The sequence below is a fragment of the Callithrix jacchus genome, chromosome 8, assembly GCF_049354715.1.
Source record: "Callithrix jacchus isolate 240 chromosome 8, calJac240_pri, whole genome shotgun sequence".
Taxonomy (NCBI): Eukaryota; Metazoa; Chordata; class Mammalia; order Primates; family Cebidae; genus Callithrix; species Callithrix jacchus.
The window spans coordinates 99,785,725-99,807,579 of NC_133509.1; the positions used below are offsets into that span (position 1 = coordinate 99,785,725).

At 39.2% G+C, this 21,855-nt stretch overlaps 1 non-coding gene and 1 pseudogene across 2 annotated transcripts; one reads left to right on the plus strand and one right to left on the minus strand.

The window, feature by feature from the left end:
- Positions 1 to 6,588: 6,588 nt before the first annotated feature.
- LOC118145461 (U2 spliceosomal RNA) lies at positions 6,589 to 6,779 on the minus strand. Its single transcript, XR_004730563.1, has one exon. It is a non-coding gene; the product is annotated as a U2 spliceosomal RNA (small nuclear RNA).
- Positions 6,780 to 11,221: 4,442 nt separating this feature from the next.
- LOC100392963 (BRO1 domain-containing protein BROX-like) lies at positions 11,222 to 20,214 on the plus strand (annotated as a pseudogene). The gene is made up of 8 exons (XR_013521251.1): positions 11,222 to 11,362; positions 11,860 to 11,965; positions 12,401 to 12,490; positions 13,996 to 14,081; positions 14,881 to 14,962; positions 15,272 to 15,422; positions 16,557 to 16,716; positions 17,683 to 20,214. The product of XR_013521251.1 is annotated as a BRO1 domain-containing protein BROX-like (transcript).
- Positions 20,215 to 21,855: the final 1,641 nt, after the last annotated feature.

Genomic DNA, 21,855 nt, shown 5'->3' on the forward strand with positions numbered 1-21,855 from the left:
TTGGGCACAGTAGCTCACGCCTGTAATCCCAGCACTTTGGGATGCCAAGGCAGGCAGATCACCTGAGGTTGGGAGTTTGAGACCAGCCTGGCCAACATGGCGAAACCCCATCTCTACTAAAAATACACAGATTAGCCAGGCATGGTGGCAGGTGCCTGTAAACCCAGCTACTCAAGAGGCTGAGGCAGGAGAATTGCTTGAACCCGGGAGGCAGAGGCTGCAGTGAGCCAAGATTGTGCCATTGTACTCCAGCCTGGGCAACAGAGCAAGACTCTGCACCGCCTCTTCACCCAAAAAAAATCCTGTCCTTAGGCATAAACACAACTTACCATACATCCTGCCCTGTATTAGTCCATTCTCACATTGCTATAAAGAACTATCTGAGACAGGGTAATTTATAAAGAAAAGAGGTTTGATTAACTCATGGTTTTGAAGGCTGTACAGGAAGCGTGCTGGGCAGGCCTCAGGAAACTTACAATCACTGCGGAAGGCAAAGGGGAAGCAAGCATGTTTAACATGGTGGAAGAAGGAGGAAGAGAGAGAAGAGGGAGGTGCCACACATTTTTAAACAACCAGAGCTCTTTTTTTTTTCTTTAAGCAGTTCACTGCTAAAAACAAGCAGATCTCATGAGAACTCACCGACTATCACCAGAACGGCAAGAGAGAAGTCTGTCTTCATGATCCAATCACCTCCTGTTAGGCCCCTCTTCCAGCATTGGGGATTACCATTTGATAGGAGATTTGGGCCATGACATAAATTCAAACCATACTATACCCTTAGGCAAATTCCCTATGGTATATAAGCCCTGGATCTGGGGATAACCTTGAGGGGTATCACCATACCAAGACTTGGCTTCTGTTCATAACTCTCTACTGTTTATTTCTGAGAAACGGGATTTGTCAGGCTCTTTCTTTGACCTTTCAGCTTACTCAGTCTTTGGGGATAGGTTTGCAGAGACCTGCTGACTGCAGAACATTTGCACATGGGGTGTTTTAAGGATTGGATAAATGATGATGAGTGCACAGTGCCAGCAAATAGTAAGGGCTCAATAAACAATAGCTTAACATTAATACAACCCAGAGTTTTTTTTTTTTTTGTAGAGACAGGATTTCACCATATTGGTCAGGATGGTCTCGAACTGCGGACCTCGTGATCCTCCTGCCTTCGCCTCCCAAAGTGCTGGGATCATAGGCAAGAGCCACCATGCCCAGCCAACCCAGAGTTAAAAAAAATTTTTTTTTGAAACAGAGTCTTGCTCTGCTGCCCAGGCTGGAATGCAGCAGCATGATCTCAGCTCACTGCAACCTCTGCCTGCCAGGCTCAAGAGATCCTCCCATCTCAGCCTCCCATATAGCTGGGACTAGAGGTATGCACAAGCGCACCAAGCTAATTTTTGTATTTTTTGTAGAGATAGGGTTTTGCCATGTTTCCCAGACTGGTTTCAAACTCCTGGACTCAAGCCATCCACCTGCCTCAGCCTCCCAAAGTGCTGGGATTATAGGCGTGAGTCACTGCAGCTGACCTAACCCAGGGATGTTAAGTGACTTACTTCTTGTTTTTTTGTGACTGTCTCACTCTTTTGCCCAGGCTGGAGCGCAGTGGTGCAATCTCGGCTCACTGCAACCTCCAACTCCCAGGTTCAAGTGATTCTCCTGCCTTTGCCTCCAGAGTAGCTGGAATTACAGGCATGTACCACCATGCCTGGCTAATTTTTTGTACTTTTAGTAGAGACAGGGTTTCACCATGTTGGTTGGGCTGGTCTCAAACTCCTGACCTCAAGTGATCCTCCCACCTTGGCCTCCCAAAGTGCTGGGATTACAGGTGTGAGCCACCACACCTGGCATTAAATGACTTGCTTCTAACAGCAACACTTCTCAGAGCGTAGTTAGGGGTAGGCAGCATGGTGTCTTGAACCAGAGGCTTAACTGGGACACAGAAGAAATTTGAGGTTGAGAACAGATTGGCAAATTCATAAGCTTTGTGATTTTGTGTCATTCCTTCACTTCCCCTCCCAGTTGTCTTCAATAAGCCCTCACTTTTCTTCAATAATTATCTTTCAGAACTATTCCTTATGAATATCACACTGATGTTTTAAATTTAAAAAAATTATCTGACCAGTCCTCTCTTCAGAATGTGACATCCTCATTTATTCTACTCAGTAACAGTTTTAGAATGAAGGCTCATTGTATCTAGAAAAACATTCAGTGTGTTTTTCCAGAAAGAGAAACTTATTTTTTTCTTTTTATTTTTTGGAGACAGGGCCTCACTCTGTCTCCCAGGCTGCTGGAGGTGCAGTGTTGTGAGGCATCACAGCTCAACCTGAGCTCAAGCGATTCTCCTGCCTCAGCCTTCCAAGTAGCTAGGACTACACATATGTGCTACCATGCCCTGCTAATTTCTAAATTTTTAATTTTAATTTTATTTTTTTTTTGAGATGGAGTTTCACTCTTGTTTCCCAGGCTGAAGTGCAATGGCATGATCTTGGCTCACTGCAACCTCCGCCTCCCAGATTCAAGCCATTCTCCTGCCTCAGGCTCCCAAGTATCTGGGATTATAGGTGTGCCCCACCACACCCAGCTATTTGTATTTTTAGTAGAGATGGGGTTTCACCATGTTGGTCAGACTGGTCTTGAACTCCTGACCTCAAGTGATCCACCTGCCTCGGCCTCCCAAAGTGCTGGGATTACAGGCATGGGTCACTGCGTCCGGCCTATTTTTTTTTTAAACTTTTATATTTAGAGATGGTGGGGGGGGTCTCACTATATTGCCCAGGCTGGTATTGAATTTCTGGGCTCTAGTGATCCTCCCAAAGTGCGGGGATTACAGGTGTGAGCTATCATACCCAGCCTCAATAAGTTTCTTAATAGTAACAATGATAGCTATAGTACTAAGCATCTTCCAGTCCCAAGTGCTGTGCTGTGTCCTGCATCATACCACAGAAGCCTCCCAGCAGCCCAGGAAAGATGAAGAAACAGGTTGGGCAAAGTCAAGTAACTTGCCCAACAACACTTGGCAAGGAAGTGGCAGAACCAGGACCTGAACCCAAGTTTCTGACGCTGAAATGTGTGTGCTCTTAACCATGACACTGCCACCTTGGATTAGAAACATGGTAAAGAGGCTGGGCATGGTGGCTCACACCTGTAATCCCAGCACTTTGGGTGGCTGAGACGGGCAGATCACAGGTCAAGAGATTGAGATCATCCCGGCCAACTTGGCGAAACCCCATCTCTACTAAAAATACAAAAACATTAGCTGGGCATGGTGGTGCGCACCTGTAGTCCCAACTACTCGGGAGGCTGAGGCAGGATAATCACTTGAAGCCAGGAGGTAGAGGTTTCAGTGAGCTGAGTTCTCACCCCTGCACCCTAGCCTGGTGACAGAGACAGACTGTCTCAAAAAAGAGAGAGAGAGAGAGAGAGAGAGAGAGAGAGAGAGAGAGAGAGAGAGAGAGAGAGAGAGAGAGAGAGAGAGAGAGAGAGAGAGAGAGAGAGAGAGAGAGAGAGAGAGAGAGAGAGAGAGAGAAAGAAAGAAAGAAAGAAAGAAAGAAAGAAAGAAAGAAAGAAAGAAAGAAGAAAGAAACGTGGTAAAGAATTTTAGAATGTGAATGGCCCTACCAAAGTAGTTTCAGATGACAAGGATTATTTCTTATTTAGACATGGTGACATTCTTGCAAAGTATGTAGACTGAAATAAATCATATTGAAATAGCATCAACATGAACCTGCCCATCCCACTGAAGTTCCAAAATCTTTCATCATGTATAATTTTCATGTCTCTCTTTGATAACAAACTAGTGACAAAAGAAAAAAAAAGAAAGAAAAATAACGTGAAGGGCCCTGAGAAATCCCCAAAACACACCTTTTGATCAACCACAGCATAGTGGCTGCGATCTCTCCAGTTCCATGAGCTCCTCCCCCACTGCAGTTTGTAGAACAGTGATCTGGAGAACCCCAGCTTGTGAATTTCTCATTTGGATCGAGACCGTTACGTGATGAGCACAGTCTGAAGCTGCTATGTACTTTACTGAGATGGGTGTTCCAGGATGTCAGGGGAGAGAAGGGCAGCGGTCTGTGAAGGAGACATCTGGGTTTCTAGAGCACTCAGGTGTTCTTTCTCGGGGTGAGTGGGCTGACCCCACCCACATTGTCATGTAAGTTGCCACAATCCGGTTGTCACTTCCAACTGCCAATGCTGAGCTTCATGCCCCTGGCATTCCACTTTGGATTGGTAGCGATAGCAGCCCCTGGTGCAGCCTATCTTGGCTGTATACATCTTACCCTCCTTCTGATCACTGCCAGTCGCTTGTGTAACTTTAAAAAGGTCTCTCGAGCATCAGTAGAACTGTTTAAGTTTGAAGTATATTGAGTAAAATATTAGGAATTATTATTTTACTATGTGAACAGTTACTCCGTATTTATAGAAACAGTTTATTCTAGGACACAATCCTCCCTTTCTCCCCAGATCCTGTAGTGAAATTACAGGCCAAATGCTGTGGCAATTCAAGAAGATGAGAGGAAATTTGCTTTGAAATAGGAGGAGAAACTGACCTGGCTGGTTGGTAAGAGGTCCAAGGAACACAGTGTCCTCTGGATACTGGCAGCTGCTGGAAGATGTCTGTTCTTCTGGTCGGTGAGGCTGGCCCTCTCTGGCCAGCTGACCCATGGCAAGTGGAAATGGTCAATATAATGGAAAGCCCATTCCGTCCTTGACAGTGAGATGTACTGATGTGGGAAATCAGAGAGATTTTAATCTACTGATAAAAGAGGAAAAGATGTCCAGAATGAAAAGTCATATGAAGGAGGCAGATTGCAAAATAACATATACTGTGGCATCATATTTACATATTTTTACAAACATAAATGAGTATATAAAAACATCTGGAATAATAGTTACAAGCTTACTAGAGCTAGGATGGAAATGGCAAACAGATTTTTTAAAATTTTGTATGATTTTATATTCTTCAAGTTTTTTCTAAAGATAATGCATTACTTCTCCCACCCCCAAAATATTTCTTTTTGTATTTATACTATTTTTTTTAAAGTTAGCTTCATTGAAGTGCATATAGAAGAATCACCCTATTAAAAGTCTATGGTTCTGGGCACAGTGGCTCATGCCTGTACTCCCAGCCCTTTAGGTATAGTGTGTGCCACCATACCTGGCTAATTTTTTGTATTTTTAGTAGAGACAGGGTTTCACCATGTTAGCCAGGATGGTCTCAATCTCCTGACCTCATGATCTGCCTGCCTCAGCCTCCCAAAGTGCTGAGGTGTGAGCCACCACGCCTGGCCTATCCTTTTTATGTACTACTAGATTTTCTTTTCTTTTTATTTGTTTTGAGACCAAGTCTCACTCTGTCCTCCAGGCTGGAGTGCAACAGTGAGATTTCAGCTCACTGCAACCTCTGCCTCCTGGGTTCAAGTGTTTCTCCTGCCTCAGCCTCCCGAGTAGCTAGGATTATGGGTACATGCCATCATGCCCAGCTAAATTTTGTATTTTTGTAGAGACAGGGTTTCACCATGTTGGCCAGGGTGATCTCAAACTGTTGACCTCAGGTGATCCACTCACTTCACTTTCCCAAAGTGTTGGGATTACGAGTGAGCCACCATGCCCAGCCCTTGATTTGATAAGAATTCTCCTGTTTAGATTCATAAGAATATTGACCCATTTTTTTTCTTTTGTTTTGTTTCCTCTTTTAGTGTCTTTTCTGATTTTGGTATCAGAATAACAAAGGGAGAAGTGTTCTCTCTCCTGTTATTTTTGGAGAGTTTGTATAAAATCAGCACAATTTATTCCTTATTTATTCTTCATTTTTTTAGTTTGAGTGTGTCTGTCTTATTTGAATTTTTTCTAAATAAAATGTAGTATTAAAAAACATTAAAAAAAATTTTTTAGCCCATGACACAGCCCTAAGGAGATCCTGGGAAATGTACCCAAAATGCAATACTTAAAAAAAAATGCTACTTTGAAATAGTGTTGTAGTTACAGAAAATTTACAAAAATCCTATCAAGACCTCCTATGAACCTTTCACCTAGATTCCCTTAATATTAACATCTTACATAATCATAGTACAATTATCAAACTCATAAAATTAACATTGACATTATTAACTAATAACATTAGTAGTAGCATTATTTAGTATTAGGCCTTATTCCAGTTTCATCCTTTTTTCAATAATGTTCTTTTCTGGCTCAGGATTCCACATTGCATTTAGTGGTCCTGTCTCCTTAGTCTACTTCTTGTTCCTTTTTTTTTTTTTTTTTTTTTGCTAAAAAAGTTTTTTTGGCTGGGCACTGTGGCTCACACCTGTAATCCCAGCACTTTGGGAGGCCAAGGTAGGCAGATCATGAGGTCAGGAAATCGAGACCATGGCCAACATGGTGAAACTCCGTCTCTACTAAAAATAAAAAAATTACCTGGATGTGGTGGAGCACACCTGTAATCCCAGCTACTCAGGAGGCTGAGGGAGTAGAATTGCTTGAACCAGGGAGTTGGATGTTGCAGTGAGCTGAGATCATGCCACTACACTCCAGGCTGGCAACAGAGTGAGACTCCATCTCAAAAAAAAAAAAAAAATGTTTTTTTCAGAGGTTAGATGCACTGTTCCTGGAAGTACTGCAATACCAGGTCAAGGTGTGGAGTGGATGGAGCAAGCTCCTATTCCATCTCCTATTTCTGAAAATCCATTTAATATATTGTCTTTGAATAGGGGACATATCAGATATTAAGCTGATAAAAACAGAAACTATACTCGATCTTAGCCAAAAGGCCAAGAAGCGATTCTTAGTCTCCTTCTAAGAGAGTTTCTAGTCTTTCTTTATTGTTTGCTTTTGCATTAATTTTTTAATTAAAAAATAATCAGGGAGGGCAGGCCCAGTGGCTCACTCCTGTAATCCCAGCACTTTGGGAGGCTGAGGTAGGTGGATTGCCTGAGGTCAGGAGTTTGAGACCAGCCTGGCCAACATGGTGAAACCCTGTCTCTACTAAAAGTACAAAAACTTAGCTGGGCATGGTGGCAAGCGCCTGTAATCCCAGCTACTTGGTAGACTGAGGCAGGACAATTGCTTGAGCCTGGGAGGTGGAGGTTGCAGTGAGCCAAGATTGCACCATTGCACTCCAGTCTGGGCAACAAGAGCAAAACTTGAAAACACACACACACACACACACACACACACACACACACACACACCAGAAACATGTTGTAGCCCAATGTAAGGAAACTAAGAACTTTGAAAAAAGGTTTGACAAAATCCTAATGAGAATAGACAATTTAGAGAGGAATATAAGTGAATTAATGGAACTGAAGAATACAATATGGGAACTCCGAGAAGTATGCACAGGTTTCAACACTCGAATTGTTCAAGTAGAAGAAACGATATCAGAGGTCGAAGACCAACTTAATGAAATAAAACGAGAAGACAAGAATAGAGAGAAAAGGATAAAAAGGAATGAGCAAAGTCTCCAAGAAATATGGGACTATGTGAAAAGACCTAATTTACGTTTCATAGGTGTACCTGAATGCAACGGAGATAATGAATCCAAGCTGGAAAATACTCTTCAGGATATTATTCAGGAAAACTTTCCCAACCTAGCAAAGCAGGACAATACTCAACCCCAGGTAATACAGAGAACACCACAAAGATATTCCTCAAGAAGAGCAATCCCCAAGGCACATAATCATTAGATTCACCAGGGTTGAAATGAAGGAGAAAATACTAAGGGCAGCCAGAGAGAAAGGTCAGGTTATCTACAAAGGGAAGCCTATCAGACTTACAGCAGATCTCTCAGCAGAAACCCTGTAAGCCAGAAGAGAGTGGGGACCAATATTCGACATCCTTAAAGAACAGAACATTCAGCCCAGAATTTCATATCCTGCCAAACTAAGCTTCACAATTGAAGGAAAAATAAAATCTTTTATGAACAAGCAAGTACTCAGAGATTTTATTACCACCAGGCCTGCTTTGCAAAAGCTTCTGAAAGAAGCATTACACATAGAAAGGAACAACCAGTATTAGCCTTCTAAAAATATACCAAAAAGTAAAGAGCATCAACATAAAGAAGAATTTATATCAACAAATGGATAAAATAGCCAGTTAACATCAAATGGCATTAACCCTAAATTTAAGTCGACCAAATCCCCCAATCAAAAGATACAGCCAAAACCTAACGGTGTGCTGCATCCAGACCCATTTCACATCCAAAGATACACAAAGACTCAAAACAAAAGGAAGGAGAAAGACTTACCAACCAAATGGAGAGCAAAAATTAATAAATAAATAAAAAGCAGGAGTTGCAATTCTCGCATCTGATAAAATAGATTTTAAAGCAACAAAGACATAGTGGTAAAAAGACATATGTGACCATAAGAGCTAACGACCCTAACACCCAGATAAATAAGACCCATAGAGATTTAGACTTAATGAGACAGAAAATTGATGAGGACAACCAGGACTTGAACTCAGATCCGGAACAAGTAAACTTTATAAATATTTATAGGGTTCTCCATTTTAAATACACAAAATATACATTCTCCACTTTAAATACACAATATATTGATCTGCCATTATTAATACCCATTTTTAGAATAAAGCAATATTTCTGTTTTCTCTCCCTCTTTGTCTTCCTTTCATTCTCTCCTTCACTTCTTTTTTCTCCTTCTTTTCCTTTCCTTTCAAAAAAAAAAAATACCTGAGGTAGCCAGGTGTGGTGGCTCATGCCTGTGATCCCAGCACTTTGGGAGGCTGAGGCATGTGGATTGCTTGAGATCAGGAGTTCAGACTAGTCTAGCCAATACGGTGAAACTCTATCTCTACTGAAAATACAAAAATTAGCTGGGTGTTGTGGGTGCCTCCCAGCTACTTGAAAGGCTGAGGCATGAGAATCACTTGAACCTGGGAGGTGGAGGTTGCAGTGAGCCAAGATTGAGATAGCCACTGCACTCCAACTTGGGCAACACAGTGAGACTCTGTCTCAAAACAAAACAAAACAAAACAAAAACTTGAGGCTTAATTGGCTCACGTTTCTGCAAGCTGTACAGGAAGCATCATGCTGGCATCTGCTGGGCTTCTGGAGGTGCCTCAGGAAGCTTACAATCATGGTGGAAGGCAAAGGGGGAGCAGGCATATCACATGACCAGAGCAGGGGCAAAGGAGAGAGCAGGGAGGTGCTATACGCTTTTAAACAACCAGAACTCACAAACTATCATGAGGGTAGCACCATGGTAATAGTATTAAACATTCACAAGAAGTCCACCCTCATGATCCAATCACCTCCCACCAAGCCCCACCCTTAATACTAGGGATTACAATTCAGCATGAGATTTGGGTGAGGACAAATACCCAAACTATATCACAGGGTATAAGAGCCCAAGTGGGGTGAGGCAGCCTCTGTGAATGGGGGTGGTGATAGCCCAATAATATTGTCACAGTCTGAGTGGAAGGAAGGGGACACCTGTGGCAGTACAGGGGTGAGGATAGGCCAGAGTAGGTGAGGTGATGAGGGCATCTGTGCAGCGATATGATGGCAGAACAGAAGACTGTTAATACACAGTGGCTCTGATCAAATAAATAAATACACTGAGAATAATGAAAGGCAGGTGTCTGTCTGGCAGAGAGAGAAGTTATATATGGAGAGGAAGATAACTAGAATTAATGAATCTTGTGGTGTTGGATAAGAATGGAAGGTAACCATATAAACTCATGGTTTTCATATATGAAAATAAATATGGATAAATAAATAAATAAAGCTCTATCCTCTGAGAGGGTCTGGGAGGAGCAACACCTCATAGCAATGAGCACATTTTATACTCAGGTCTTGGCTTCTAAATGCTATTCTTGTTAGGTTGGGTGGCTCATGCCTTTAACCCTAGCACTTTGAGAGGCTGAGGTGGGTGGGTCACCTGAAGTCAGGAGTTCCAGACCAGCCTGACAAATATGGTGATACACTGTCTCTACTAAAAATTAGCTGGGCATGGTGGCATATACCTGAAGTCCCAGCTACTCAGGAGGCTGAGACAGGAGAATTGCTTGAAGCTGGGAGGCAGAGGTTGCAGTGAGCAGAGATTGCACCACTGCACTCCAGACTGGGTGACAGAGTGAGACTTTGTCTCAATAAACAAATACATATATACATACATACATACATACATACATACATACATACATACATTATTTTGCTTGCCAAATGTTTTATTCCCATTATTATTCTACACATTCTATGGTAAGAAAAAGCTTTCTCCTCTTCCCTTGTATTATTTATTTATTTCGGTATAAACTCATTCCCCTTATATTAAATGAATTATAATCTGTAACCATTATTATTTATATTGATGCTCACTGCAACCTCTACCGCCTGGGTTCGAGCAATTCTGGTGCCTCGGCCTCCCAAGTAGCTGGGGTTACAGGTGTGTGTCATCACACCCAGCTAATTTTTCTGTATTTTTGGTGGAGATGGGGTTTTACCATGTTGGTCAGGCAGGTCTCAAACTCTTGGCTTCAAGTGATCTGCCAGCCTTGGCCTCCCAAATTGCTGGGATTACACTGCACCTGGCCGAGAAGCAAATTTGCCTGTTTATTCCTAGATTTCAGCTGGATAAATGGGTGGGTGGTTATGTCATTATCAAAGGAGGGACGACAAGAGGAAGCAGAGTTGGCAAAGGATTTGATTCCAGACTGATTTTTTTTCAGATGTCTGTAAGATATCTGGGTGAAAATATCCTTTACAGGCCGGGTGCGGTGGCTCAAGCCTGTAATCCCAGCACTTTGGGAGGCCAAGGTGGGTGGATCACAAGGTCAAGATATCGAGACCATCCTGGTCAACGTGGTGAAACCCCGTCTCTACTAAAAATACAAAAAATAGCTGGGCATGGTGGCGTGTGCCTGTAATCCCAGCTACTCAGGAGGCTGAGGCAGGAGAATTGCCTGAACCCAGGAGACGGAGGCTGCGGTGAGCAGAGATCATGCCATTGCCCTCCAGCCTGGGTAACAAGAGCGAAACTCCATCACACACACACACACACACACACACACACACACACACACACAAATCCTTTACAAATTGCAGACTGTAATAATTTAATAAAATCTGGGACTTACTTGAAATGTTTGTGACTAGTTACTAAACTTGATGAAATAAGCCAGAAGACGATACAGAGCTATGCTATGCAGTGTGGTAGGCACCAGCCACATGTGGCCATTTTCTTTTTTCTTTTTTTGAGACAAACTTTTGCTCTTGTTGCCCAGGCTGGAGTGCAATGGTGCGATCTCGGCTCACTGCAACCTCTGCCTCCCAGGTTCAAGCGATTCTCTTGCCTCAGCCTCCCAAGTAGCTGGGATTACAGGAATGCACCACCCTGGGAACGCCCAGGTAATTGTGTGTTTTTAGTAGAGATGAGTTTTCTCCATGATGGTCAGGCTGGTCTCGAACTCCTGATCTCAGGTGATCCACCTGCCTCGGCCTCCCAAAGTGTTGGGAATACAAGGCATGAGCCACTGTGTCTGCCCTCTTTATATCTTTAATTATTAATGTGAATGAACAATTCAGGCTATCCTGCAAAAAGAATTTTGGTTACTATTTCAGTTGACATTTTTCAAAATGATAGTGTGGCTTGCATAATCTCAGCAATCTATCATGACTTAAATTTTGTTCTTGAATTTCTTGTTCTTACAAAAGCTGAGTTTTAGTATACAGGAACTTTTGTTCTTTATAAGCTTACCATTGTTAGTTTTTATAGTTTTTGTTTGTACCCTAAATTTCTGCTAAGTTTCCAAATTGAATGTCTCATAACTTCTGTTTTCTTCATCTCTAACAACTGGATTAAAATAAAATGTGGCTGCTTTTTTGTCTTTTGTTGTTGTTCTCAGGAAAGTCATATCCCAAAACTCATTACACCTGCAGAAAAAGGAAGACATTTAGAATCACGACTCATAGAAGCATATGTTATTCAGTGTCAGGCCAAAGCTCAAGAAGGTATCCTAAATATTGTAAGATTGTTTTAAATGAAAGTCTATATTGGCATTTAATTCCTCTTTAAGAATCAGAAGTTGGGCACTATGGCTCACACATGTAGTCACAGCACTTTGAGAGGCCAAGGTGGGCAGATGACTACAGGCCAGGAGTTCAAGACCAGCCTGGGCAAGGTGGCAAACCTCATCTCTACAGAAAATTCAAAAATTAGCCGGGCATGGTGGTACATGCCTATAGTCCCAGCTTCTCACGAGGGTGAGGTTGGAGTGATGGTTTGAACCTGGGAGGTCAGATCACTTGTATTAAATTGTTTAATACAAGCAATCACTGTATTAAAATCCCAAAGAGATTGTCAGACTGTCTTTTGCTATTATAATTGAATTTAGGATGAATGGAGTGAATTTAATTATAGATTCCCTTTATTATGTTTGGTTACAGTAACAATTGCTTGAGCAATTGAACTAAAACATGCTCCTGGACTAATTGCTGCACCGGCGTATGAAACAGCCAATTTCTATAAAAAAGCTGGTAAGCTGCTAATTCTGTTGTTACATTTTTAGTCTTCAGTTTTTCAGATTTATTTGATCTTTAATTAATGGGGACAAAACAAGATTTCTCAGATTCTGTCATTATTTGCAAAATTGGAGTAATATATATTATTTACCGCATTTAAAATAGAACCGTTCATATTTAATATGCTGCATAACTTCTAATGGAAGAGAAAACCAGTGATGTCTAATAAAATTATACGGTGTTTGGCTTAAAATTTTCTTTTGGTCTTTATAACAACCTTATAAAGAATCTGAAATCCACAGAGTTAACATGACTAACCCATAATTTAACTGCTAGAAAGTGGGAGACTGGGCCTAGAACACACTCCTGTGATAAGCCTGTTAACTCTTCATTCACTTATTTAGGAAACATGCAAATTTTTTTTTATGAGATGGTTACTATTTTTGTTGCTAAGAAGAGGCAAGTAGAAAGGATTTGCAGTTTAGGGAAGGAGACAAACATGTAACCCCATTATTATATCCTGAAGTAAGATATCACAGCAGTGAATTAGAAATCTTAACAAGCTGGGCATCCTAGAGAAGGACTCTAGAAGAAGATGCTTTAGCCTTATTGTGAAGTGTAAATAAAAGTCTTATGTTCCCTAGGAAGCTTTCGAGTTTGGGTGTAGAATTCTTTAGTAAGTACAAAAATAAGAAATAACTTAGTGCATTCTGGAAACTTCAGACAGTTGCTCTTACCTGAAACACAGGATGAGTAGTAGGAGAAAAGATTGAAAAAGTATGCATGGTTGGGATCAAACATTGGTTTGTAAGCCTTTGACCTTTCATTCTATAGATATTTGGGACCTGTTAAAAGATTAGAAGGCTAACTTGATAGGATTTGAATTTAAGACAGGTCCCTATAGTTGCAGTGTTAGAGATGGGTTTGCTGCATGAAGGAGTAATAGGCTGGCTAACTTGACTTGGCACTTAAGAAATTCTTGTCGTTTATGAAGGAAATGATGAAAGCCTTGACAAATACAGCACAGTGGCAAATAGAGGGGAACAAATCGATAGATGTTTAGTAGAAGGTTATGGAAAGGAGAGGTGGAGAGGAGAGAGGTTTGGCAGAAGGATACGGAGAGGAGAGGTGGGGAGGAGAGAGGTTTGGCAGAAGGATATGGAGAGGAGAAGAGAGTGAGCTTTGCTGTATCATTCAAGTTTTTAAAATTAGATAATATAGCAGTATAAACAATAGTCACTTTGAAGTTCTTGGTCACAATCTATTTTTATCATTATCTTTAACTTAAAGTTGTATTAACCATCAAATCAAAGAGCTGCCAGAGTATTTAAGTTGGGTAACTTAAAGTATAGATTTGGGAAAATCACTTCAAGTAAAGGTGTTTTTTTCAAAAAAGTTAATTTCTTGAGTCTTAGACTTGAATGCCACTCTCTCGGCTCTTAGCATCACAACACGCGAACTAAAAGTCTTCTAGTGAATCAGCGTGAAATTATATTTTGCTTTTTAAAATGTAACTTTAGATCATACTTTATCCAGTTTGGAGCCTGCATATTCTTCTAAATGGAGAAAATATCTTCACTTGAAGATGTGTTTCTACACAGCTTATGTAAGTATTCATAATGCTAAAAAACTATGTAAATTATTGTCTTTCCAGCCCTTGGAGTGCCAGGTCTCTCGTCTCACCAGAGTCTTCATTAGCATTTTACAAATAATGGACAGCTAACTCTCAGTAAATGTTTACTGAGAGTCAGTGCAACCATTGTGAACTAGAGTGGGTGGAAAGAGATGATGTAGCATTGTAGAAGTGGATTATGGCAATAGAATTATTGTTTGATTGAAAACCCACTTTTAGCATGCTTAATGAAATTCTTTAAATTGTTTCATCCTGTGCATTGAGAAACATATTTATTAATTCTAATATTAAGGCATACCACACAGTATATCACCTAGCTTGGTGAAGAATATCAATGAACATCATTTTGGAATTTAAGTATCAGTCTGTTATACCTACCAAACTTAATTGTTTTATTAATTAGAATATCATATGAGAGATCATCAAAAACCTTTTTCAGGTCTAAGTGGATATTTCTTACATCTCCTCTTCCTCTGCATTAGCACAATAATTTCCTTTTTTATCTACTATTTCCTAAATTTTAAATACAGATTTCAGCAAATAAGTTTTGCGCAGTACATGGTTAGAAGGCTATTTTGGCTCAAGACCTGGTGTATTTCCATTTTTTCTATGAACAAAGGTTGGGGAAGAGCTTAATCAAGTAAAGAAGTGTAAGGGATTGCATTGATACTTCATTGAATGAAGGTACTAATTTATCTGATCAACACAGAACAATAATAGGGGAAAGCATCTTGAAGGGAGAGAATGAATAAAAATGTGTTTATTTCATCAGGCTTACTGTTATCATGGTCAGACTTTATTGGCTAGTGATAAATGTGGTGAAGCAATCAGGTCTCTTCAAGAAGCAGAAAAATGTAAGTATTCCTGCCAAAATACTAACTTTCTTTTAAAAAATAAATGACTTTATCATAAAAGGGAATATGTGCTTAAAGAGATTTTGGCTGTGTTTATGAGAGGGAAATGGGAATGAATGAGAAAAGAAACAAATGTTTCAAAAACCTAGAACCTATAGAAAATACTCACCTTCTACTTACAGAATTTTTATTGGCATTGCTATTATATTAAGAGCAGTAAATGTCTTACTACCTCCAACTTAAAGCCTTGTAGGTATAAATAGGCAGTGTTAATTGTAATCAAAGACTTTATATCTCTTTCACATGTAGTATATGCAAAGGCAGAAGCACTGTGTAAAGAATATGGAGAAACCAAAGGACCTGGACCAACAATCAAACCTTCAGGACATCTGTTCTTTAGGAAGCTTGGAAACCTTGTGAAGAACACCCTAGAAAAATGTCAGAGAGAAAATGGATTTATGTGAGTACAGCTTAATATTATTTTAATAATAATATATTGATTTATAATTATATTAAAATACTAATATTTTAGTAATCTCATTTCTGTTAGTCTCTATTTCCAAAAGTTTTATGTTAAATAGCACTTATGGGCTAAGTGTGGTAGCTCACGACTGTAATCCCAGCATTCTGGGAGGCCAAGGCAGGTGAGTCCCTTGAGCCCAGGAGTTTGAGACCAGCCTGGGCAACATGGCAAAACCTGTCTATACAGAAAATACAAAGAAATTAGCTGGCCGTGGCACACGCCTGTAGTCTAAGCTACTCAGGGGGCGAGGTGGGAGAATCATTTGAGCCTGGGATTTCAAGGCCACAGTGAGCCATGACTGAGCCACTGCACTCCAGCTGGGCAAGAATGAGACACTGTCTCAAATATATATAGTATTTACATTTCACATTAGTTTTCTCTTTACATTAGTGATAAAGTTCAGTTGTGTAGGGCCTTTTATTCTACTTTGGATAATATATACAAGCAGACTTTAAAATTAAAACATTAGTTATTAATGTAGAGTTTATTTCATTAGGACACTCACATAGTGTCCTGATTTTCTCTTAACTCCACCTGCCATTCTTTCTCCATGTTTTAATGTGTCTTCTCAACCTCCTTTGCATATTCACCTCACGCTGGTTTCAGCTCTCAGTTTTTCTTGTTTTGTTTTTCAAGAGGTTTTCCATTATTAAATCAGTGTTTTTCAAACTGTAGATTACCATCTGTGTAGGTGGGTAGACTCAATCTTATTCCTGCTTTTATCTCCTTACATTCTTCCCTTTATATTCTTCATCTATACATACTGAGCTTTTCACTTCCTTAAACATGTCTAGTTCATCTTTAATGATTTCCTTTGGAAAGAGTCACTGAACTTAGTTCTGGGTTAATTCCCCTTGTCTGCATTCTTATAGCACTCTACATCCATGGTAGCTCCAGTACATTGTATTGTAATTGACAAAATGTCTTGATTTTGTCATTTACTTATCTATATGAGGCAGAAAATTTCTTATTCATGATTAAACTATCATTGTCCCAAACACGACCTTGAACATAGTAGGCTCTCAAATAATGAACAAATGAATGAATTGCTATTTAAATTACTTTTTGCAGTTACTTTCAAAAAATTCCAACAGAAGCCCCACAGCTGGAACTCAAAGCAAATTATGGTCTCGTAGAGCCTGTATCTTTCGAATTTCCTCCTACAAGTGCTCAGTGGACACCAGAAACATTGGCTGCATTTGATCTCACCAAAAGACCCAAGGATGACAGTGTATGAGATTGTTTTGTCTTGTTTTGTTTTTTGCTTTCATTACCAAAAGTTTAAAAGAAAATTCAGAGTTAGCATTTTGATATTTTTCTTTATTTAAATAGATACATATCTTTGTCTAAATGCTAAGTTAGAGAGTTACAGTGCTTAGTATAATCTGTGGTAGAACACTCTCAGAGATAAGACCTCTAGGCCTTATGTCTTCTGAATAATGACATTCTTTTCAACACATTATCTTGCCTCTTTACAACTTGTTAGTGCCTCCTTTAAAAGAGTGTGGGAGAAAAGATCATCCATGTTTATATATTGCTATAGCAATACTCTGTTTTTGTTTTAGCAAATTGCAGAGCGTTTGAGGATTTGGCCTAATTACAGTATTCTATGAATCCAGGGATAAAATAAGAATACTTTTATTTATTGCTATCTAAGTACATCATGGTGTTCTAAATCAAATGATAAATTAAGTGGAAATTTTGAGGTCTAACTACCAAAAGACTAGGGATCTGTGACGAATGAATGAAAATTATTTTATAGCCATTGCTCCTTCCTTGAAATTGGGTTTTGTTTATATAATTTCCTTCCCATATTAAAATTTGTTCCTTAAAATAACTGTCTTTATATTCTGATCAATTATGAAATAATGCCCGAAGAGATAGCCTATTACTGTCATAAGTCATGTCTAACCTTTAGGGTTCTACGTGTATAGATAGATCACTTAGAAAAGAATATGCAGTCGGAGTACCATTAGCTTGATTTTTGCCTACCAAACTAGATTTTGATCTTTACTGAAATGTTGCTTTTCGATTATATCTTAAAATAAATTGGTCTGTAGTTTCTGGAATAGCTTTGTCAGTATCCGTGTTATATAATTTAATATAGCATCTTTTAAAAGTCTGAAATGGAAAAGATTTAGTGTTTGTTTTCTCAGTCTTCGTTTATATACTTAAACTGTTTTTTTTTTCTCCCTAGACTAAACCCAAACCAGAAGAAGAAGGAAAACCTGTAAAAGAACCAGATATCAAACCTCAAAAGGACACTGGGTGCTATATCTCCTAAAATACAGTTTGCACTTTGAATTTCTCTAGCCGTAGATAAGATAAACCACAAAATTTCAGCTCTTATTTCTCAAAATGAGTTCTCTGAAGCTTGTAGAATAACTATTGCATTCAGAGGGCATCTGCCTTCAGCTTACTTGTTCTTGATTTTTAATACAGGAGGTGTTTCTTGCTTTGTTTTCAGATTCTCCTTTTCAATCAGGACAACATTTGGAAGATTTTATTGTGCCTCTAAAGGGTGTATTTGGGGGTTGGGTCTTTTTGTTAAACTCTGGATAGTAATAAGTTTCAGGTCAATATTGGCCCAAATTGTGGTTTCAGGTATGTTTTTCTTTTTTCTTTTCCTTTCTTTCCTTTTTTTTTTTTTGAGACAGAGTCTCCCTCTGTCGCCAAGACTGGAGTGTAGTGGCATGATCTCGGCTTACTGCAACTTCCACCTCCTGGATTCAAGTGATTCTCCTGCCTCAGCCTCCTTAGTAGCTGGGATTACAGATACATGCCACCATGCCCAGCTAGTTTTTGTATTTTTAGTAGAGACGGGTTTCACCATGTTGGCCAGGCTGGTCTTTAAGATTTGGCCTAATTTCAGTATTCTGACCTTAGCTGATCCACCCGCCTCCCAAAGTGCTGGGATTACAGGTGTGAGCCACCGCCCCAGCCTCAGGTATGTTTTTCTATTTACACACAAAAAATTTTATTTTCCTTCCTCTTACTTGGTATCAGAAGAATGACAGGAATCCGTTTTTAACAGAGATAGTTTTTCCACTTTTCCATCGTGTTAATCAGAGCACAGACTTATGTTCTCAGTCATTTATCTTTTCTGGTGGGTGGAAAAATTGTCACTTATAGTTGAAGATCAGAAAACCATCACACCAAGTCCTTTACATGTATTAGAATCAATAATTTACTCAAAAATCAGTGTTTATAGGTATGTAGGGACCTTTAAGAACTTATCCCTATTCCAGTAGCCCTGTGCTTCATTCATTCAGTATCCATAGCCCTGCACTGATTTTTACAAATATCTTTTCTAGTGGGTTTTTTACTTAGAGGCCAGAACTTTGTAATAGTTATGATAGTCTTAATGTTTATATATAAGAGAAGACAGAATGGAAAATGTATTTTGAAGTCAAATATTGCATGATGTAAAGAAAAAAAACTAAAATGAGATAGGTTGTCCTGAACTACACTGGTAACTCCCTACTTCTTTATTAAAGAAGTTATAGTAAAATGCCTTGGTTACCTGATTTCAGTGTACATTTGTTTTTATGTGGTTTTCTAATAATGTCCTGTCAGAATTATAATTCTTTAGGCCAAAGGCCATAGCAAAAACATAGAGAACAAATACAGATACAATATGATCTTAAAAATAGATTGTAACAGTTGAAACAATTAGTTTAGTGTGTATGCAAATTTGGGAAATAGTGGATGCATAATACTTAAACAGAAGTCACACATCTGTAGGCTTAACTTCTGATTATTCTCTTGGAGCATTAGGTAATTTTCCTATTGTAAGTGACAGGTTGATTCACTTAGTATAGATGATATAAGTAGCATACGCTAAAAGCTTACTCTGTGCCAGACACTGTGCTGGACACTTACATAGATAAGCCATTGAATCCACAGCAGCCCTGTGAGAAATAAGCAAAGTGTTGAAATAGGAATATACATTTCATTATGAAAAATGAGTAGATTATGCCTATCTGAATCAATATTGCATTCATATAAGTGATTACTTAAATCATATATCATAGTTTACATTCCTTAAAAAAATGTAGATAATTCAATTAGGTTTTTTCTTAACATATGAAATACTAAATACTGTTTGCAGTATAATATTAATGTTTGAAGCTGCAGTTTCTGAAATAAGTGGAGTAATAACTAAACAGACATTTAATTTTATTTAATATCTATGGAAAAATGCTTTATTAAATCTCCCTGCATTTTCTGTTGTCTTTTTTACAGAATCACTTGTCTGTTGTGTGCCACTTACTGACAAAACATTAAACAGTACTTGATGCCATCTCTTTACTCTCTGGCTTGTGGGACCTACTTCTCTTAGATACTTGTGCTTCTTAAACTACTTACTAAATTTTCACATTGACATTTTTGGGGATGATACTGTCGTATATGAAATGGAAAATGTCATATGTTCAGTGCTTCTGTAAAACGAAGCAGTACTGGTATTACTTTAAATCAGTAGGCATCTTTGACATGAGCAGATAAATATTTTGTTGACTAAAATATCCCATTATATATAATGTTTTTTAAAACGTTGTTGGAAATTATCAAATGTATAGAAATTACATGAAGGTTATAGAGAGATGTAACTACTTGTGTTTACTATTACATGCATTTCGTACTGGGCAGTGACAACTAACATGTTACTTCTACTCAAAGTGTATAATGGGTTATCTATTTATGAAAATAAAAGTAATTTTACTTACAATTTCATTGAGATCTCTTGTTTTTTGATAAATATTTTTATACTTACTAAGCTAGTAACAGTTAAGACAGTGCAAAATCATTCTTCATGATAATGTTTTAAAATGACAGATAACCAGGCCTGGTGGCTCATGCCTATAATCCCAGCACTTCAGGAGGCTGAGGCGAGAGGATTGCTAGAGCCCTAGAGTTGAAACCAGCCTGGAAAACATGGGGAAATCCTGTGTCTGCAAAAATTAAAAAATGAGCTGGGTGTGGTAGCATGTGCAGTGAACCACAATCATGCCACTGCACTTTAGCCTGGGCGACAGAGTGAGGCACTGTCACACAAAAAAATAAAATGACAGATACATTTGCATCAATTATTTTATGCTTCATGGACTCATTAAACCTTCAGTGTCCTTGACTTGTTCAGTGTCTGCTTATGTTTATTAGTACCTATCACTTCTTAATCTCAAAGGATTTTGATTGGCCTGTTTATGTCTCGTGCTTGGTAATAACCAACATGATGCAGTATTTGTACTATGGTTTGCTAAGCTAGAGACTTCTTGTCGCTGCGCAATAATCTGTAGAAAACTATACCTTACAAACTTGAGGTGACACTTCTAATGTTGTATAAATGCATGCAGAAATAAAACCATATTCAGAATTCTTTTAGAATTAGAGTAATCATGCTTTAGAAAATACTGCATTTTACTGTATAAAATAAACTTGGAATGTCACTTTGGGTTACCATAACTTTGTATCTAAAGATTTTTTTTTATTTGACATTTCAACAATTTGCTTAAAATTTAAATTTTTATTTAAGAATGTTTTAATAATAAAGGGATCAAAATAGTTAATCTAGAAGAGAAGTTGACGAATTATAAAACAGAAAATATATTTGATTGTGCTTATCCAAAAAGCCAGAGCTCTCACTTCAGCATTTAATGTATCTGATGCCTATGATTTGCTTGAAGTCGGTAGAAGCTTATACAGTCACTCTCAGAGCACTCCCCTGAGAAAATGTCAAACTTGAATTTGCTTCTCTAATGCAGAGCTTCACAAGTAGGTTGTCTCAAGCTGTTGATTGAAGCTTTCTGGGTGGCTTCCTGGGCAGGACTTACGGTGGCTGGAGCTCCCAGGCTGGTCGCCTCCAGAATTCCAAAGAATTTTCTCTGTCATCTTCCATGATGTAAAAAAAGTTGGGAAACACCACAGTGGGACAGGCATGGACAGACATGCAGGCACTGGGGTGCATGTATATGGTTTAATTCTGCAAATAAAGACACAGCAATCCTGCCAGGTGATGATGCTCTTTAATTCTCAAGGAGCAACAGTGATTTGTTATTTCACATTTTTCCTCTTCCCTTCTGATACACACACAGCAGGTCACTGATGGGAGCAGGTCAGTTCCCTCAGGTGTAGGGGTCTAGAGAAATGTCAGTGAATACCGTGCTGTGAAGCTCTGCCTCTGAGGTGCGCAGTGGGGCCTTGGGTCTCTGCTCTCACTAGGGGTTTGACCTTTCAGCCACCTCAGGAAGAAGGAAAGGTGGAAGCAGGAAGGGGGACCAGCAGCTCCGGGCAAGCAACGCTAATTAGCTCCTGTGTAATGACCCAACATCAGTTCTTAGCTGAATTTTAGCATAGTCCATTTGAAAACATT